The following is a 22,926-nucleotide window of genomic DNA, read 5'->3' as shown; positions in this document are numbered from 1 at the left end:
AAATTTTCGTTATTAATGGAAATTTGACAGGTTGTATTAATTAAGGGGGCAGTTCAAGAATATATTTATGTTGGAGTTGAAGACGACAATGTTGTAGTCATCTGGGAAACAGGCAAACGGAAGAGAGTTTCACTGGCATGCAGTTCTAATAAAGAAGCATTGATCGTTAAATCTACGTTTTATTTAGGCAAAGTTAAAAAGTGGTGAAAGTTATTGACAAAGGTTTCATCTAGACGAGAGTTTTTCGAAAAAGCTTGGCGAGTGGGAACCAGAGATCGGTGCTCAGAAAAGCACTTGCCGTGGAAATAAGGATAAAACAAAGACTGGCTCGCAACATCAATTCTGTGGGAAAGAGGATGCAGGAAAGGGAGAAGGGTATCCCCTACAAAGCTACGAAGGCTATTATGCACTTTGTCAAGGCAGGCCAATCTACTTCTAGTAGCTCCTGCCCAGGTGTACGTACTTCGCTTTTATATAGATGGAGAATTGCATCTACTGGAGCATTCGAGAGGTCCCATTATACTTGGCACCAGATTGGATGTACGGGTTCCATTTCAGATCAGATGTAACGGTCAAGTCCAGAAGCTTGTCTAAATATGAAGCTTCTCCAAGACGAGTTCCCTCCATTTCAATTGATGTCGGATGGGGATCTGGTCGTTGATGATATAAGGATATGGGATTGGTTTATATGCATAAAAGTAAACGGAAAGAGAAGAAAGAGAGTTAGACAGAGAGAGGGAGACAAAGGGAGAGAGACCGGAACAACATGGAAATTTTCTTTTATTATTGCATTTATAGGTGTAATTCATATAATAATGAAACAATACTACGTTTTTTTTTAAGTAAACATTTACGCTAGAAGGTGAAATTTGGTTTTATATTTACTACATTTTATGCGGATGGTCAAACAGGGGAAGCCTTCCGTGAGAATTTAGTAGTGATATATTTCATGAAAAAATATCAGTGGCTATCGGCATCAATTATTAAATATTTAGAATTAGTTCGTTTTATTTGTGCTGACTTAAAACAACTGAATCGATGTAATATAATTATGAAGTAGTATACGAAATCTTCATACGTATTTTACAATGAGTCGTACATATGTACACACGAATTAAAGAAGTGCGCTCATTCGGTGTAAAACGAGTATAAGAAATACGGAATTTTTATTAAAAATAATAATCTATTGAACTGGTACGTGGAAATTACTAATGTATCTCAAAATAACGAAGATATAAGCTAATAATGTAATTTATTATAGAGAATAGTTTCCGAATAAAATTTCAAGTTTCTTTATAACAGTAAATGTAGAACCATCTTTTTCTACAAGAAAGTAACCAGATATCAGCGAACGCAGTACACTCCAACATAAATTAAATGGGTGTACCTTCGTCATCAGGACAATAGCATAATGGTTATAAGTACTGAGAATCTGACATAATTGTTTTATTTAATAGTATGGGTGAGAAACAGGCTGATTACATTGGACTTGAAGAAAACCATCTGCTTATTAATATGAACGAAACAAAGCTGAACAAATTCTACTTCTAAGAAAGAAGCTTTTTTCATGGAATCCGGGGTTAGATATAGGAGCATATAGATAATAAGAAAAAAATAATAATAGTGATGATAGCAAAGTAAGGTTTCCTACCAAATGATTGCTAGGAGTTGCGATAGATTAGAATTCAAATGATCACTTTCCCTGAAAATAACGATAAAACAGACAAAGAATAGCGACGTCTTTTCTGTGGCAAAGACGTTGCTGAGAAGAGAAAAGAGAATAATCTACTAAGTTACAAAGCCTGTTTTTTCTTTAACTCTATCAAGACAGGGTGTATTTGGCTCTCATAAATGTGTATTGCATCTGCAAGGAGGTATGCACTGGAACGGTAAAATGATACATCAATTTTCTCCGGCGACCTTGGCAACATATTCTGTATATGTGCCTCATTTATCACATTGCATAGTAGATCGCATCCAGAAGCTTGCCAACACATGGTGGTTTTCAAACGACGAAAGCCATTCATATCAATTTTGTCGAGATTGGTTTTAGAGCGTGGAGACTGAAAAGAGAAAAGCTTGGTTTTAGTTGCATTCAAATTAACAAACCTATTTTTTCGCATTGCACCACGAAACATATAGAAACAAAGTGATCTTGGTCATTGCAGGTTTGGGAAAATTTTCGTAAATGCTAAGGTTGTCTACATAAAAATTAACCAATGATCAAACTATATGATTTAGGGGATTATTGATGAAAACCAGAAAGAGTGTTGGGTCTATGACGGAACATTAGTAGAAACCCAGCGTTGATACCATGAGTCTCTGATTTATCTATCTCTCTATCTATCAATCTCTCTCTCTCTCTCTATATATATATATATATATATATATATATATATATATATGTTTGTGTAATATATATATATAAATATATATATATATTATATAAAATAGAGCTATAGCAATATATCATTCTGTCTATGTAGCTATATATATATATATATGTATATATATATATATATATATATATATATAGAGAGAGAGAGAGAGACAGACAGACAGACAGACAGACAGACAGAGGGAGAGAGACGAAAAAATATCATCTAAATTATGTGGTTATCAATATCTCGTCTTTATTTTAAGTCTTAGTCAGGAGAATTTCTTTTAAGAAATTCCAGTTAAAATTCTTGTGCTTTATGTTCTTGCTAGTATATTAGTTTGCTAAACATTAGAATTTCTAAAAACTGTCTATATAAATTATTGTTTACCTTCAATCGCATAATACATTACATATTCTGAGTGGGTATTAACCGTCGTTTCTGAGAACACACCCATATCAAATATTAAACCATGGTTCACATTGTCGAACCTCCCATAAATTTACTTATAAAAAAATCACCCAATATCTTTTCTTGACATATTATAATAAATTCCAAAAAATATCTATAGCATTAATGTTCGTCTAAAACAAATGCTTCTTAGAAATAATAAAAAACTAAAACAATCAGTGTAATTAGTTTCCGCCTCGGGTCGTTCAGATTTTTAGTCCAGAATATCTTGGCGAATAACATACATGAGAACCTCTTTGAAAATGTCTAAATAGCTAACATATTTCATATTAAATACAAAGTCGACAGTCATACAAATATTTCCTGGAAAAATAAGGAAGCATCATTTCTAACAGACACCCCTTCTAGAACGCCTACACTTTTTACCCAATAACCCTAATAATACAACCATTTGTAGCACTGTATGCATATTATAGATATTGATAATCATCAACAAAATATTTCCAAAAACGAAATATCTCATGCAAATTACTGTCTTATTGTTGTGTTGTTCCATCATAAAGGGGATCGTGTGTGATCGTCTAGTGTTCAGTCTATTAAATTATATATTCATATGCCGTTGTGGACGTGTGCGTGGTACATGTATTTTAGTTTAGACATACCTTCTGCGTCGTCGATGTTGGTCTATCTGGATTCATATCGTGTCTTGGAGGGAGACTGGTACCTGTTTGGTCGAAGATTCAATCACTCCAAAACGATGAATTGGTTTTATAGTTTATTTTCCTTTCCAGATTTCTCGCAGAAGGATGGAAACTGAATCTCTTGATTTCGTGGTTCTCTTGGTCTCATTTCTACACACGTCAGCGCCGCCCCCCCCAGTGAATGGGAGGAGACGTCTTTGAAGCCGTCCATCGCCTTTTGAGTTCAAATCAAATCTCCTCGATTCAGCTAACCCGATCACGTGATCACACGCAATCCGGTCAGCTGATCCTGACTTCCGGTCAACGTGTCTCAATATAATTTACCCCCCCTCCCTCGATACATTATACGTTAATATCATATATGTTTTTATCTCACACAACATGCGGTCCTGGATATGACTTTAAACTATATCCGATGGTGAGGCCCCAGCTTGGAGGCTTTGGAGAGCGTAAAGCCACCCGTTAATTGTCATTGCTCCCAAGTCGACTATGATCCGGACTGGTAGTACCCGTTAGGTTCATAACTATGGTTTAAATAAAAGCCAACTTGAAAAAACAAAATTACTCTAAAATCACTGGATTCGGCAATTATGAGTCGCCATTTTTTTCTTCTCAAGCAATCAAACCTTACAATGCAAACACAGCCGCTACTCAAGTAAGTAACAATTTTTCTTACATGATGTTTTCATAATTCTTAAAATTATGAAGCTGAGTCTTGTTAGCATTGGATGATACCATGCATTTATATGCCCAGTCCACCACGAACCTGAAGTATTCGGTCCTGGATATAACATTAAACTATATCCGATGGCGAGGCCCCCAGCTTTGATTGCCATTGCTCCCAGGTTCAGTCTGACCCGGACTAGTATAACTTGTTAGGGTCAAAACTATGGGTTAAATAGAAATATACTCTATTAAAAATTGTTCTTCAAAATCACTGGATTCGGAATTAAATAACCTGAAAAGGTTGATATGACGTAAAACAAAAACAACCAACCAACCAGAAGTTTGCATTTAAGTTTACAGCTATTTCGTAGATACATGCCATTTGTTTCCATCCTTGTATCTCTAAAAAGGTGCGAAGTCATCAGTAATTATACACATGTTAAAGATATTGGGGAGAATTTATTCATAAGAAAAATAATAGCGGTCCAAAGTTAGATCTACGACGTGATGTATGACCATTGATGTTAACCTGGATTTTCTATTATTTAAGATACATTTACTCCTGTAAACTATTAATATAACAATACCATATGATTTAATTTTCAGTAAGAATACCATAATTCAGTGTCAAAGGCCTTAGATATATCTAAGTCTACTTCTCTAGTCTATTTTATCTTATTCAGTGCTTGGTATATACTTTCAGATATTCAATTGCGATATCTTCAGTAGAACAGGCTTGCTAAAATCCATAGCGTTGGTCGAGAAAAAACTCTAATATTTAGTTGATTTTTAGCAATGCTTGATTAAGTAAGACCTCAAATATTTTATCGAAGAGAGAGAAAGTGTGTGTGAGAGAGAGAGAGAGACAGACAGAGAGAAAGAATCTTCAATAGGTGATAATTTCGTAGCTCCATTCTTTCACCAAGCCTCTTGGTACCAAGGAAGCAATTTTCTAGCAGTCGGGAAAGCAAGATTTTATAAAGACTTTTGATCGAGTAGGCTTTAGGTCGGGATTATCTGAAAATATTGTTTAAAAAATCTATGGTGTTTATCATATTTGTGAGGGATCCATTTCTCGAATTTCTCGCAAAGTTTAAGTTAGATAAAGTGCAATCTGTTAATTATGCCTAGTGTTCAAGTTATTATTTTTGTGAATCTCTTTAAAGGTTACCATAAAATTGAATCTCTCTTAACTGTAAAAAGATAGCAATCGCTTTGCCAAATATCTTTCTTCATTATGTGAAATTGCAGGTTTACCAACACCTACGATGCCGAACACTAAGAAATTTAGAATTCATATATAGTTCTTTTACCATCTATTTATTAACATGAACGTAATACATTAGGAGCAAGGCAAAATTAGTACTATATACATAAATGTATATATATATATATATATACACATATATATACGTATATATATGTATATATATATATATATATATACACTATTATTGTAACTAACGAATTATTCTGTATATACGTGCTGTGTATAAATGGAATAGAAAAATGAAAGTTAGTTTACGTATGTTAAAATGCTAGACGTAAGAAAAAGTTTTAAAAAATAAATTTGCGATAACTGAAAATAATTTGTCTGTGTAGTTTTTAATTTAATAGAAGTTACTTTCCTTTCAATTATTTTCTATGAAATCCAGTTTTATTTGACGATTAATAATTGCTATTGCCGAAGGAAATAAATATGATTAAATTCAATACAAATACACACACACACACACACACACACACACACACACACACACATATATATATATATGTGTGTGTGTGTTTACGTGTGTTTGTGTTTGCGTGTGTGTGTACTGCTTTATATGAATCGTATGATATATAAAGTATAATTCTTTTAAATCTTGGTAACCAAAGGAAACTGACCAAAATAAGGAGAGCTCTGTCTTCAACGTATTGATATATATATATATATATATATATATATATATATATATATATATATATATATATATATATATATATATATACGTAGAAGACAGAGCTCTCCTTATTTTAGACATATGTATATATATATATATATATATATATATATATATATATATATATATATATATATATATATATATATATATATAAGCGAGATAAGACGCTGATAGAATTGAGATGAAGAATCCCGATAGATATTACTTGAAGTAATACTTTCAAGGAAATCCTAGCCAAAAAGGAAAAGCTCAATATTTTTGAATAGAGCAGTATATAAGTTTCGTCGTTAAATTTTAAATTCTGAAAAACAACATATAGAGACATATATTTGATTTAAGAATTTATTGCTTGACAAAAGGAATATATAAGGGGGTGTTTTATTATATTTTATAGAAAGGGCTATTTTAAAATACACCTTCTATATATCCCTTTTGTCAAGCAATAAATTCTTAATCGAATATATGTCTGTATATGTTTTTTTTTTTTTTAGAATTTAAAATTTAACCACGAAACATATATATATATATATATATATATATATATATATATATATATATATATATATATATATATATATATATATATATATGGGGGTGTATGTGTGTGTGCACATATACATACTAAAATTTAGATCTAACAATGCCTTGGATTGAATATTAACCACTCTATGATTCAATCTGTATATTTCTTGTCATTGGGGTCGATAAAATGACAAATGTTTTCATCAAATTAATTAATTGTTTGCGTTGGTTGGGGACCCACTAATGTCCATCCGAAATAAAATTCACATGGCTACACCGTTATCAATCAAGAAATATTGTACTAACCCTCAACTTTGCAACAAACGTTCTGACAAAAGGGAAAATTCGTAAGAAATCATATCTGTCACATCGACCAATGAGCATGATCAAGAGAGAAGTTCGCCGTAACCCACTTGGAACTAGCAAACAAGTTGTTTGTAAAAAGTGGTATTACTGATGTGGCCAAATCAACTCGTTGGCTTATCCTGAGGACGATTGCAAAATTTGGAAAGCCAGAGGGCCGCCCTCAATTAAAGGATATATACAAGAAAAAGAGGATGGAGTGGGCAAGAGATCACATGAAGTTGAGTTTTGTTCACCGATAAGTGTCGAGCGACCCTTGATGGACCCGATGAGTGGAGGGGGGATGGTGCCATAATAAGGCTTAACATCTTCAATGGGACAAGGCTAGGTGCTCTTGTCTATAACAATGGCAATTATATAAGATATTGATTGTACTATGAACCTATATTTAAGGTGTTTGTTCTTTATTATTGTTGTTGACAATTTACAAATTCCTAGAATAATCAATGTTTCGATGCTCTTTTAGCATTTCACCATATTTAAGCATTGCTTGACATAAAAAGTTGGAACACTGACAAAAATGCAAATCACCGAAATGGCTGTCAATTGTTTATTACTGGGATGATTATCTTAACATTTTAGATCTACGCTTGAGGTAGTATTGCCATATAAGGTGAACAATTTCAAAATTTTTCATTGAAACCTATCAGAGTTAGCACACAAATATCGAGTTGCATATAATTCTGGCACGGGGCGAAGATATATAAGAGGCTTTCCAATACTAAACTAATCTAATCACACTTAGGCACATAACGTAAAAGTGTGATAAATCTGTGAAGTTTATGAAAATAGCATAGAAATTGTCAACACATAGTGAAAGTGCATTGTATATTACGTCTTACTGATATAACATGCTTTTTATTAGTATATACCAGCTAGGTATATTCTCGTGCAAAAAAACATGTAATAGTTGAAAAGTTACATTGACGTATCTTAACAATTCGATATATTGCAAATATTCGAAGGTTATTTTAATTGTTTATAAGCCACGCCCATCGTACGAATCCTATCAATTACCAATTAACCATTATGTAGAGTTTCTGAATAAATAGTGCGTACAAGTTTATATAACTAGCATTTCAGCCAGGCGTTGCCCGGGTGTTTGGAGATGTATGTGGAGCAAAAAAAAGGCGGTCATTTTTTTTTATTTGAACCCTATTATGACCCCTTAACATTTAATTATTTGGGTTCAAATAAAGTTATTAAGTCAGACCAATGCGATAGTGCAGACAATATCTATATTGCATTCTAAAATATATTCATGTGCCAAATAAACTATTTCCAAGTTTATGATTATTTACTGACTATTTACTCAACTATATGTCTTTTATTGTTGGTCTATTTACGTTATTTGGTGAATATGGGGATAAATAATTCATTTTTGTTACTTTTTAATATGAAAAATTAATAAAAAGTAAACTTTTATGATGAGAAATTGTATTTCTGCCCTAATACAATATTTTTATGGGTTGCAATAAAGTAGGGCCCCAGTGGAAATTCCTTGATAAAAGATTAATGTCATAACTTTGTGAATATCGCATGCATTTTAATCAAATTTTGGGAAATAAATAACATTTAGGGGATCATTCGATCACATATTTTTAAAAAAAAAAATTTGTGACATATATTCAGTGAAATATTTATATTATTCTAATCTGCAATAATGCGATTGAGGCAGTAAATATATATATATATATATATATATATATATATATATATATATATATATATATATACATATATATACATGTATATATGTATATATATATGTATATATACTTTATATATACATACATATAAATACATATATATATAATCTATGCACACACACACACACACACACATATATATATATATATATATATATATATATATATATATATATATATATATATATATATATATATATATATATATATAAAGCTGACGCATGTGTGTCTGGTCACGAATAATCTCCTATATTGTTGACTATTTTAAAAAACTGATAGCATATAATGATAGAAGATGTATCGAAGATCAGGAATGGGTATATTTTATCTGGCAGAACAGTGGTTTATACAAATTGTGGGGTTTGCGTTCGCGACTGGCCCCCAAATCATGGAAAACAAAAATAAAAACATAACGTTTACAAGGGTTTTTTTTTAATATAGATGCACATAAGAATACTTTGATAAGTATGTTTCAACTTAAATATGGATGGTATAATAAAATTGTGGGGTGTGTGTTCGCGCCTGTTCTTCATGGAAATATGGCACAAACTTTAACAAAGACCTGTCATATCTATTTGCGTAAGTATACTTTGATATTTGTGTTTCAGTTTGGAGAAATATGGTATAATAAAAGTATTGGGTGTTCGTTCGCGCCTGACATTCATAGAATGTTAATATGTCATAAAGCTTAACAAGTTTTTTTAAAGGGCTGAGGGTCAACAATAACACCTTTACTTTAATCTTAATTCACGTTAGCTTTTATTTATTGTTTGAGTTGAAGTATATTGTGACAAATAAATTCACCTAATAAATTCACGTTCTTACTAAAGTAAAAGCAAAAAAAAAAAAAAACAATCGAAACGTTAGACAATTCTCGACACAAATTTTGCATAACTCTGTTTTTGTCCCTCTCCACTTGCACATGGCACTCTTTCGAAAATAAATAAATACTAAAAAATAAGAACGTTACTTGTTATCGTGTCAAAAGAAGAAAAAACGCTGCTCACGTGATTACGTGCATTTTTAAAAACATTTACATAACCTTTTTTATTTTTATTTATATATATATGTTTAAGCTTTCTTTGTCAGTGTACTAGAAGGAATTCAGTTTATTACAACCCCTTCTGCGCGTTCTTTAGATTACAATAACACAACCCCGAATCCGACGGCGCAATACTACACCGTTAAATACTGTTAAACTAAAATGAAGCTGTTCTGCTTCAAAAGGGCGCACTTTCCGTCTTATTTATGTTTATATCGAGTCTTTGCCTTTAAAAACTAAGGTAATTACGGGGTTACTTTTTTAATATCCCATTTTGCCGTTTCGGATTATTTTTCTAAAGTAAGTAAAACTTCATTCAATATTATTTAGTAAGAGTGTTTAGCAGACAAGCCAAACATCGACTACCCGAAAAAATAAATATACAAGAAATAAATGTTACCATAGTCAATAAAAATTCAGTTCATGTTTTTTTTTTGTTTTGAAATAGTTTTTAATGTTCTTTACTTTAAATAATTTCAGCAATAATTCAGAACCGAAATTAAAACGAAATTTGAGGCGATAACTACTTATATGAGTGTTTATATATACTACACATGCCATAACCGAATATTCCTCAAGCACAAAATAACGGAAAACGTTAAATATGTTTATAAATATTTATTACGTTGACGGAACTCTCTTAAATTATTAACACAGAATGCCCTGGTGCCCCTCCTTCAAATTAAAAACCGGGTTCTCCATTTCAAAGTTGCTGTCATTTTGAGTTTTTGTAAACCTTTTCGTGAATTAAAAAAAAAATTACAAACTACTTAAAAATACAAACCAATGAACTTTTCTACCATAAAAGTAACTTTTGTAATATGGTAACATTTATTTCTTGCATAGTTATATTATTATATGTCTAACATTTTCTCATTGTAAGGACACGTCTTTTTGTTGGTCAGTCTAAGCTACGAACGGAAACAAAGTTTATATAAAAATATATTTTCGCGAAAATTATCTTTACTTTCATCATATTTTGCTTAGGGTAAATTTTTGGAGTATCAAAACCTAGCTATTTACAACCCCCTCAATTTCATAACCTGTCATATTTTCATCAATCACATTCCATTTTCTCTAGGCTGTTTTCGAACCCAACCAATGGTGGGTACTTCTGCTAGTATATATATATATATATATATATATATATATATATATATATATATATATATATATATATATCCTTGTGAATTTGATACGGATCACCCTCTTTATAAATCACATCCCCTTCAAACAATCATGATGGGAATTACACGATAGTGTCCTAAATATTGACCGATATTTAATGTACTGCATTGTTAAACGCTGCCAATCATAACTAACGCTGTTAAATACAATGTAAAGGATTAATACTGTTCTTTTTTTCTTGTTAAGCATATAATTCTTTTGATAAGTAAAGTATAATGCTTTGCTTTTTCCGATATGCAGCCAAACGAAATAAAAACGAATCTAAGTAAGAAGTATTGGCAAGATTAGAATTCAATAGAGTAAGAGTTGCTGCAATTTGCTCAAAGAGAACGCCTCACATAAAGAAAGACATCTGGAGACCCATAAAATAAGTCTTAGAGAAAAGAGAGCAAGAGCAACACATATTGAGAGATCAGCCCAACGCAGAACTGACAGGAGTTGATATGCCGCAAGAGGGTCTAATTCATCAAAAGAAAGAAGTTCAAGAATGAAAAAGATATGATCGACCAAATGAAATAAGCGAGGAAACAACACTACAAAGTGCACTTGCTCAGTTGAGAGAAGCACAAGATAAGAGCGGACCAAACAAACGAGAAAACAACAGGACCTAAAAGATGTTGGGTTAGAGGAGCAAGATTAAGAGTAAGTAAAACAGATGAGGAAACATAAAGAAAACGCAAAGGAGGTAAGTTGAGAAAAGCGTAATGACGAAAGAACAAATAAGAAACTGGACGAATATTTAGCGTATTCCAAGGTAAGAGGAGAGAGAGAGAGAGAGAGAGAGAGAGAGGATGATTTTTCCCAGATAATGTTAGGAGAAGAGAAAGCTAGGCTACGAATGATTGTTTTAAGAAAATAAGAAATAGAAAATTGCAATTGAAAAGGATTGCTCTACAGCAAAATGTGACCCTTTTTCAACAACCAACATAGGAAAAATGGGCTAAGTATGTCAGCAATGATCAGCAGTAAAATGTAAGAGATAGCCATGGTCGTTACTATCTTCAAGCAAGGGTGAGACTAATAGATTGCTACGACTTCCTCAGGTTGTGAAAGGTTTGCTCTCATTCAAAGTCGACACAGCTAAAAGAGTTCCTGCAAAATGAACGAAGCTGAAGCAACAGTTTTCAATGCTTTCGTTTCATCAAAGAAAAGGCAGCAGCACAGAGGCGAAATCCTTTAAGAATTATTTACCACAAAATTGGGAATCTTTTTCAACTTTAAAATGGATAAGAAAAGTTAATTATATCTACGTTTTCATAGTCTGGACGAAGCTACATTGTCAGGGGCATGGCAATAGTTCTAACAAGACATTCACCCAAGGCTGATTGTATGATTACATAACAGCAATGACCTAATTTTCATACTGAAGACCAAGGAGGAAACTTTTAAAAGAAAACTTGGAAGTACACAAAGCTGTCATTAAGGAAGACCGAAGACTGCAGGGAGTAAACGCACGGCGATCTGTGCTCCAACAGCAACATGTGAGAATGGAATATTTGTGAATTACGAACAGACATCAAACTGAGATATTGTTTTGCGTTTAAAAATCACACATTGGAAATGATCTCCGAACTACATCCTGTCTAGGATACTTTTATGCATCCGGAAATGTACCGCTATAGTTCTCCATCTTACAATATATATATATATATATATATATATATATATATATATATATATATATATATATATATATATATATATATATATATATGAAGAAAAATTTATCGAATAGCAGTTTTATTCCTAGCAATCGATGCCGCAACAGCTTCTTTAAATTGCTCATGGTAAGTTTCCATCCATTTCTCCACATTACAAAATTAAGATTCCGTAACTGTGTTGGTAGTCCAAAGCAACTGAAAAAAAATATAACCTGGCAATTGAAAATCACCGTAATGGCTTGTAGAGAGGTCAATTCTTGTACCACTAAACATCAATGTGAATCACTTAAAGAATTGGATAATAGATTTGTTTCCGGTGAACACAAAGAAATACAAGTATATTTGGCTACTAATGAAGTTAAACATGTTCATGACCTTGAGTTGTATTAATACTCTTTGCAACAAATGTTAAATCTAAAAATGGGATTCCCAAATCATGATTCCCCGTGACTTAGAATTACCAAGAGCAATTAACGAGACCAACTGTGTTCTTACAAGATTGCACACTTATGCGATTGAGGTCGTCATTTCTTGTAGTCTTGCGTTGAAATAACTGAAACGTAATACGGAAATGAACGATGTAAAAAAAACAAACAAACAATAATTGACAATTGTTTATATGGATGATTTAGACGCGAAAAAATATTGGGACGCTGAAAACGTACAGTAAAACAATACGCGACAATAAAACGTAATGTTTTACTGTCGCGTTGATATTTAGTATAATATGTGAGACATGTCGATGATTATACGTATCATTTGTAATAATGTTTTGCGTTTGCTTCACATATCTTGAAGATTTTTTATTCAATAAATTTAGATATTCGCTTTTCTAAGGACATCCGTTTGCGAGAACGAAACCGATTCAGCGATTTGTGTGTATTTGTTTATGCTGCTATGGGGTCATAAACCGGAGGTTGGATTACAAAACTCGCGATACATTTGGAATCAATTCAATTATTTACGAAAGTGAATTTTTACCTAAATACTAGTTGGGAATAATTGTTCCTTTAACCAATTTAGTACCCCCATATGGGGGCGACACATTATTTTTATTTAATATTATTAATCACTGACACGAGTTTTGTCGTTTACGTCTCATCAGAATGGCTTAATCTAGCGAGATTCGAAATCGAAACCTCACGGTAAGGAGCCTTAACTATCACCGCTCGTTCATCCAGCACGACTGTTTGGATATCTTAATCTCATGAAACTATTTCCACAGGCCAAAGTACATCGTACTATCTTTAATGCTCTTATTTTTCGCTTGAAATATAGGCACCGATGGCTGTTCGTGTATTGTCATCAGTTAACTGATTTGAGAGTTTACGAACAGAATATCGAATAAAAATATATGAGTTCACGTCTTGTAATCTCTGGCGCAAAAATTAACACACATACAAATATTTGTCGCGTTACTTCACCATACCATTCCTTGATGATTAATAGCTTAACACAATCAGTTATATAGTATGCAGCACTTCAATATAAATGTATGATAATATTCAGGTTCTATTGCATATATATCACATAATTTTTCTTACTTATACGGAACATGGATGCAAATAATGATATTAATCTTGGAGTAGTTTTATGATAGGAAATCATACACAAAACTATAGAATAAAATATGTTAACGAAACGTGCAGAAACTCTCTAAAAAGCAAACAAACAAAATAAAAATGTATATGAAAAGGAATTGCATACCTGATATATTGTATATAATAATGTTTATCAGGTGTTTTTATATGTATACTATTTTCAATCCGCCAGTTAATCTCGTGTCATTAGAAATACTGCACCAGTCTAAACGATTGTATTTTCCAAGCAATTTTACTTGAATATTGTATGAAATTGGCATTTTTTATGTGGCGTAATAATTTTATTTCCAGATAATCTGTGGCCAGTGTAATAGAATACGGACCGTTTTGTAACATACGAGTCGACGGCTTTTAGGGATAGGGCTTTCCTATTCTGATTGGTATGAACCTCTATAATTTTAATCATATTAAATTAGACTGGCCATTACAACAATCTGGACGTCTAATTATTGAGCATTCCCCGTTATGATCAACGGGTTTACGTATCGTTTCAAGGTTTACCGGGTGTCAATAAAATATTTGTTAAGGAAAGATTCGCTACGACTGTAGGAAAAGTAGAAAATAAAAATAAAAATATAAGAAACATAAACAAACAAGTAAACGCTATATGTTAAAATTCAGGAATCAGCTAAAATTTCTAAATATACATCGTAATAAATACAGTATATATATATATATATATATATATATATATATATATATATTTATTTATACATTTCTATTAATAAATAAAGTAATTGATATATATGTATATATATATGTATACATATATATATATGTGAGTGTGTGTGTGTGTATGTGTGTGTCTGTGTATGTGTGCATAAAAACATTCTCTTAGAGATAATTGAAATGTGAGTACCTTTAGCAAATTATGTGATATTTTCTTTACGTAGAGCTGCATTGCGCATTCTTCGATTATATCTATGAGGAATTTACTGACTTTCACTCTATTTACGCCTTTTATTCTAAGCTGGCGTTACATATTAATTGATGTATATTATTTTCTACTCGACTTTCATAAACTATTATCAATTCAACCTAGATGAGTCTTGTGTATGTTCTCATACGATAGAACATGGTCTGATACTTTTCTCCTTTCTCTTAAAAATTTGCCATAATTATTTTCAACCACGGCTATCTGCAACAACTCCTCTCACAAGCATATAATATTATAATATTTTGGTTGGTTATTATTATGTGACACATATACGCTTTTATTCAATCCATATTTTTCCTGTCTCAGAAAAAAAATATGCGTGGCTTATTTTAGCTGTTTCGAGTCCACGTTACTGTTGATTGTTCGAGTTACCTGTTACGCCGACACTCATTTAAGGATTAGCAAAACCATTCTGCAGAAACTAAGAAAATATTCCAGAACTGGTCTTCTTTGCACAAAGAACAAGCTAAATGGTTTTATCCTTACATTTTACCAGGTTTATTATTAAGGAATAACGTCGTATGGTGATCGATATATAAAGCTCAAGGTCAGACGTGTCATATACTAAATGTAATTCTACCTAATGGAGCTTTGCGTTGCTTCCGCATTGTTTTTCCATTTTCTATGCTGTAACTGTTGGACTTTTTTTTGTTTAGAAATGTTAATATTTGCTCCTTTCCCCTTATTTCCTAGCGATATATCGACGATCTTTTGATGAAATAGTAGATCATGTTCGAAGGATTATACGTTTCAATCCAAATTGCATTGATTTAGAAAGTTCAGATAAATCTTCATAGAATTATTTGACCGTCTACGACACTTCACTTCCTTTTGGTTTTAAGAGATTGCACTGTTTTTACCACCGTATAATTGGAATCATCACGCATCATTTTTAATCTGCATTTCAAGCGTTTAACTTATCTTCAATATATATAAGTTGCAATGTGTAACTTGGCTCCTTTGATACATTAGTCTATGGTTGATAATTCTGGATTAATTATATTTGTGCATTTACTGATTATCGTCTCTACTGCGTCCATAGTTACTTCATATGAAGCAATATCTACGCCGAAATTGGAATGAGTATTTTAAACATACCATGCGTAATAAATTACCTTTACATGTGATCGTTTTTAGACACGTATCGACTGTTTTAATTGTCACTATAACCTGTTTTCTTATACGTAGATTGTCTTTTAAATGATTATACTTATATTTAAAGGGCATTATCTAATTTGGATTGTCTTATAAATATTGATTCTAATATTTTTTATAAACTTTAATTCTAAAGTAAAGGTGCGTAAATTTCTGATGGCATCTTAAACACTTTTAGAAAAAAACGAAAAGGAAACTGTTAAAAGGTTTACATTTGTAATTTCTGGTACCCAAACAAATGAATATAACATTAAGTTTTCCTCTTTATATATCGTGCTTCGGCATCTACCAACGACTCAATTCGAGTTCGAAAAAGCGATTGCAAGCAATGATCTGGTGGTATTTATATATACTCTCTATTGCTCGGATTATTGCTTACATCAATGACGATTTGCTATTTAGAATATACTTATTCACTTCCTATTCAACGACACATGACAGTTAATAATCCAGAGGGTAAGGTCTAGTCTGATACAAGGCCATAATGTTGCATTATTAAGAAATTTATCGCTTATCCAATACTGGGCTTTGCGAGTTTATGGGATGATCCTGAATTCTTTACTAATATAGGTTTTTCTTTTAGACATGTTACCTATCCAAAGCTCAATAAAAAATTAGGGAGTTTTAGCATAGGCATTCAAATTGACTTGGACACCCTGTGGAAGATTAGGATGCAAAATAGGCCCTTTATCAACACTGAAAACAATCAGCAGTATCCGAAAGTTCGCGGCATAACATAGTGAGATCCGGGCATAGTTATATATCATTTCTTTGATTGACTTTTTAATCTTCGTCAAGGGTGATTTTATTCGATGGAAAACCAAACATATTTCTAATCTCGATGTTTCAATTAAATTAAAACTCTTTCGCAAGCATAAAATGACTCACTTTAAATTTTCTTGACATGATCGAACCTCGCACAAAAACCAATAATTTCTGTTCGTAAATTTGATGAACAACATTACTTATTGTTTCTCAAAACACTTGCAAACATTTCGCTGACGTCAATGGAATTTCATGACCCCTTCTTACAAATCCCGCTGTTCTGAATGAGTCGGAATGTTGGCAATGTTGTTTTCCCTTGCTTATAGCCAATACATTACCATTGTTTTTATTTAGCTCCTTTTAAACTTTGCATACTAATGATTTGGGAACTTTAAAAAATCTTGCAATTTCGGAATTGCTGTTTCGTTTTTTGTAGACTCTATTAAAGCGTCTCTTTTCATTTCATTACTTATAGTCGTGTCCTTTAGGATATGGGCAGAATACAAAAAAGATACTTAGTATATTCTTAATTTTAATCACAAAAATAAAATTATGAGAGTCAAATACATTACGAAACCCGGTATTATATTTCTGTAATCTGAAACAATATAATATTTCAGTATATATATATATATATATATATATATATATATATATATATATATATATATATATATAATGTAATTTTCCTCATTTAATTAAAGTCCAAAATTCGCATGATGTTTTCCCGAATTTCATTTTAAAATTTATCTGAACATCGCCTATGTAAATCTTCCTCCATGATTTTAAATTCAATAGAATTAAAATATTATGTTTGGAAACCTGATTATTGCCAATTACAATAAAGGCGGTAGAATGTGTTTCTCGTGTAAGTTACATTTATCATAACACAGGACATAATAATGTAATGTGCGGTAATTGTGCAGATTTTAAAACAGAGGAGTCTAAGCGTCCACTCGGCTTTGCCCAGAAAACGCACTCAATATCAGATTATTTTGAGCGTCATCGACGATCAAATCTTTACAAGGGTTCGGAAGAAAAACATTAAAATAAAAAAAATGTAGAAATAGAAAAAAAGCAACGATATACCCTAAATTCATGCATTTCATTATTCATATCAAATATTTTTTTTATGTGGGGTTACTAAAACCGTTTCTGTTTTGTATTTTTTTTGGAGATAGAAAATGTTAAGTATACAAATATCTTATCTAAAAAAGAAAACATTATTTTTACGGCTTTTTAAAATTTCGAAGCAGCATGTTTTTGTATATTTTTAAGTATTTTCAAGTTTTTTATAAAAAATTGTAATAAAAGTTTTGCGCACCTCCAACCACATCTGTTACTTACGGATCTTTCTTGTTTGCAATAATGCACTTAACCCTACGTATAATATATCTTTTTAATGAGATCCGATCAATTTTTATTTGGACAAAAAGCAGTAACTCGTTTGGACGTATGCAGTAGTTTTGCTAATATTGCTCAATCCATGGCGCTATAAGTTCCAATGTTTTCCATGTAACATCTAATTGTATTTTATATATTTTATTTTTATTTCAAACATTTATCTGAATTTCGTATTGTGATTGGTTGCTCAGCGTCAAAACGCAATATTACAGGTAATCTGGTACGGTTGACATCATGTTCCGGCCAAAGCTGAGCGGACGTTGTGATACATCCGATTCCAAATATGCACAAATGCCTAAACAGCTAATAATATATTGTCTCAATACTAAACATAATAAATTCATTTATTTTTCGATTTCAGATAATCTCACTTAATCGCTCGGATTGTTAAGAATCGGCTATTATTTGTGACAGCATTTAACAATACCCTTACCAAGTGATTGAAGTGATGTGGTTAAAGACAGCGACTTATGTTCTGGGTTTATCAATTCGTTCCAACAAAATCACTTTCATATCTCATGTTTGCATTCTTCTGGTATGACCTATATTCGAGTAAGAAAGTACTCTAAAAGGATTTTTTACTAAAATAATATCGGGAAACCAATGCCAACAATAGAATCTTTGGATTTATTGATCGTGTTTTACATTTATAAGTACTTGCATGAAAAAAGACTGCGTAATTCATGATAGCTGTATCAATAAATATTGATGGAACTAATTATCCAAGTTTCAAGGACTATAAATATTCAAATAAAATGGCATAAACTTCGAAAAACGATTCTAATCTACGTAATAGAACCACAGTCTTATATATCAATAATGAATAAGAAACTGAACTTACGAAATGGATCAGTTATTAACCCGGATATCATACAGATGTATTGCCTAGTGGAAATTTATATATCTTTTTCTTAAGCAATCGTCAGTCACAATATTTCTTCTAGACCCTAACGTGCAAGTTAACTATAATAACTATAACCATAATGTCCGCAACTCAATAATAGTACGCATTACAGATGCAGTCATTAATAAAATAATCAAAATACTCTTTAAATATTTATTTCAAATTGTATGTGTCTAAATTGTAGCCCGATCAGAATTTGTCAATTTTGCGCAAATTATTAAAAATACAACAGGTTTCAGGTTTTGTTGATACTATGATTATATCGATATACTACATAAATCGGCAAATTTACTACAGATATAAACGGCAATAAAAAAGTTCAGAGTTGTCAAACACGCGGCATCCTCGAGCGAGATTTAGACCTACATATTTTGGTACACACAAAATAGTATGCTATTTGATTACTTAGAATAGACAAGGATAATCAACAGCTAACATTATGCCGCAGCATGGATGCGTTTTACGAAGTGCATAACCTCTGAAAGAGACAAATAACAAAGAACACACTACTGTTTCTCGGCACTATATAATGTGTTGAACTTGATGAAAACAATAACTACGCTATATTGATAGAAATATTGATTTCCAGTCCCATCGCATCTTTCATGAAAAAGATCTCACTCTCACCAGTACTTGCCTCTTCAGAAAATGCGATGAATAATGTTACTTTTGCATAAAAGTTGCTTGTTTATTAATGTTGTTTGTGATTTATTTAGTGATATGTTGCACATAAAAACACGTGAGTACTGCATATTAAAATCAAGCCACGTTGCAATTCAAAATTGCTATATATTTTTTTACTTCATACAGCCGATTTAAATATATATATACTTGAGCTTAAATCCATTTCCCCGTTTGACAATATGAAATTTGAAACAAATGTTCGTGTAACGAAAACAACATTTAACGTGGCCTAAACCTAAACGAAGTTTCTACGGAAAATGTTTCTACTATAGATTTGTCAATTTCTTGAAGCAATACCTTTCTGCTGCTTCCCATCTAAATATAAACTGCCCATTTTCAGTATAATGTTTGTAAGATCTTCTTAAGCACTTCTCTTATTTAAGCCAACTCTAACGAAATTACTCCATTCCTGGTCATCACGAGCGTGTCACACTGTCATCATAACATCGATTAATTATTTCTTTTAGCAGCTAACAATATCTGATTAGCAGTAAATATAAGTGTCTATTAATTGTAACATTTTAATTAATTAAATACTGTCTTAATGAGTAAGTGGGTTTTCTAGTTTTATTCGTAAGCTTTAACTCATTATATATATATATATATATATATATATATATATATATATATATATATGTATATATATATATATATATATTATTTTATAATCCGCATTTGTATATGTAACTAGTCACATCGGGAATCAAGTTGAGACGAACCTTTACTTTAATATATAGAGATTTAAATAATGCAATTATGCTAACAGGTGTTTACATCATGATGCGTAATATGACATTTATATCGATGGGATATATCTATTAATGCGTATTCGATTCCAAAATATCTGATTATAATATAGGTAAATTGTGAACATCAACAACACCAAATAATCCCCATCTTTTTATTATACATTTGCTCTAATTTTTCTGTTTATGCCAGTTATCCATTCACGAAGGTAAATATTAATGTTATATGAGTAAGTAAAATTTGACTTTGTTTTAATTCGGAATTATTTTTTTAAAGTACGGAATAACAAATGCACTCTGCAATTTATTTTCTACAAAATAACTATTAACACACTAACAGGAGTCGGTCTTCTATGAGTGGTCGCACTTACAAATTACAAATTAGAGTCTGAAATCATGGAAACGGAACTAATTAATAGGCACAAGAAATATAATATTTGAGAAAAAATACTTTCAATATAGATATGAAAAATAACGAACCGATTAGAAAAATAAGAGAGGGATAGTCAATGAGACATTCAATATACTTGTTAAGCAAGATAAGAAAAATGAATCGATAAGAAGACAAATTTATGAATAAGAAAACGAACAAAAAACTAATTGAAAGAGAAAGTATATTGATAAGAAAATGTATAAAAATAACTGCTAGGAATAAACACTAATATATGCGAAAACATTGACATAACTAACCAAAACGAAAATTCAAGAACACTTGAACAGGAAAAAAAGGGGAAACTATCAATAGCAAACGATGGAAAATGAATGATGATAAAATAAAATAATCGATAATTCAGAATAGACAAATTAAACCATTGGGAAAGAAAATATAAAATAATAATTAAGAAAAAGAACACGAAACAAATCGATAAAGATTATAAGACAAATATAATTAGGAGAGAAAAAAGAAACAGTAACTAATAAGAGAAAATATTTTGATCATTAATAACGGGACAAACTAATTGATTAGAAAAGAGAAAAATAAACGTAAAGAACAATAATACAACATCATCAAACACTAAAAGAGGTCAACTTATTACTGAGTAAAAATAGTCTACAGGGATTAATAGAGTAATTATTCTACATCATGATGATAAAGTGAAGTTTTTAGTTTTATTTTAACTCATTATATAATTCTATTATAATCGGCATTTGTGTACATAACTATTCATATCGCGAATCAAGTTTAGACGGACCTTCACTTTATTACATAGATATTTAAATAAACTTAATTAAATAGTTTACAGCAGTTAAGATTCTATCTTTTATTACTAGACACTCATTCCGTTGTATTTTATGTAAATTGAAAATATAATTACATCGAACTATATAACTGCATCTTTCGTAATATCTGTGTGCTTGTCTGCCACGCGGGTAATTTCAAATAATGATCTATTTTATGATAATGTTTTCTTTTGCTCTTTTTGAAGGCTCTAATTTTGAATGATTGTTTTAAGGTTATCAGTCACGAAGAGAGGAAAAAAGTTAATTATAATCATTAAAGTACATGTAAATGGCATGCCATGCTTTTTGACAACGTTATTAGCAATAATTTAATCTGTGTATCTCCGCCTTACCCGCCATGTTGAAAGAAATAATTAAAAACAGAAAAAAATGTTGATGTATCGAACTAATTACGAAGAAAAACCAAGAACCCGACTCAAACTCTAAATAACTACCCGTTTCCTTCTACTATGAAAGTAATGTCTATCCGTCCATCTATAAATGTAATGTAATGGCTGTCAGTGTGTTCCTGACAAAATAGAGAATGCAGTTGGAACAAGGAGCGCAAGAATGTAAGTGACGTAATCACTAAATAGCCACTCGGATTTAACTTTAACTACGACTAAAACTGACAATATAACATTAAGCAAGCAGATCCAGAGGGAATTATGAACGTCTTTCCGCTCTTAGATCAGAAATACCGACGACATTACGCAGATTACGAACGGGTAGCATTCGATGATAACAAGGAAAATATTGAAAACCTTTGGAGCATATTTGACTGGAACATTCGCAAAAAGAAAAAAAGGAAGCCATCTTCCAAACTTGGACATTTTAGTATAATTACGGCAGCTATGACAAGACAATTATTCAAGATGGTATTCGGCAATTGATAAAGTCCATGCTTTGAGGAGTCTTATAA

The sequence above is a fragment of the Euprymna scolopes genome, chromosome 8 (genome assembly GCF_053919585.1).
Source record: "Euprymna scolopes isolate OS-2025 chromosome 8, ASM5391958v1, whole genome shotgun sequence".
NCBI lineage: Eukaryota > Metazoa > Mollusca > Cephalopoda > Sepiida > Sepiolidae > Euprymna > Euprymna scolopes.
Note: the sequence above shows the minus strand (reverse complement) of the source record.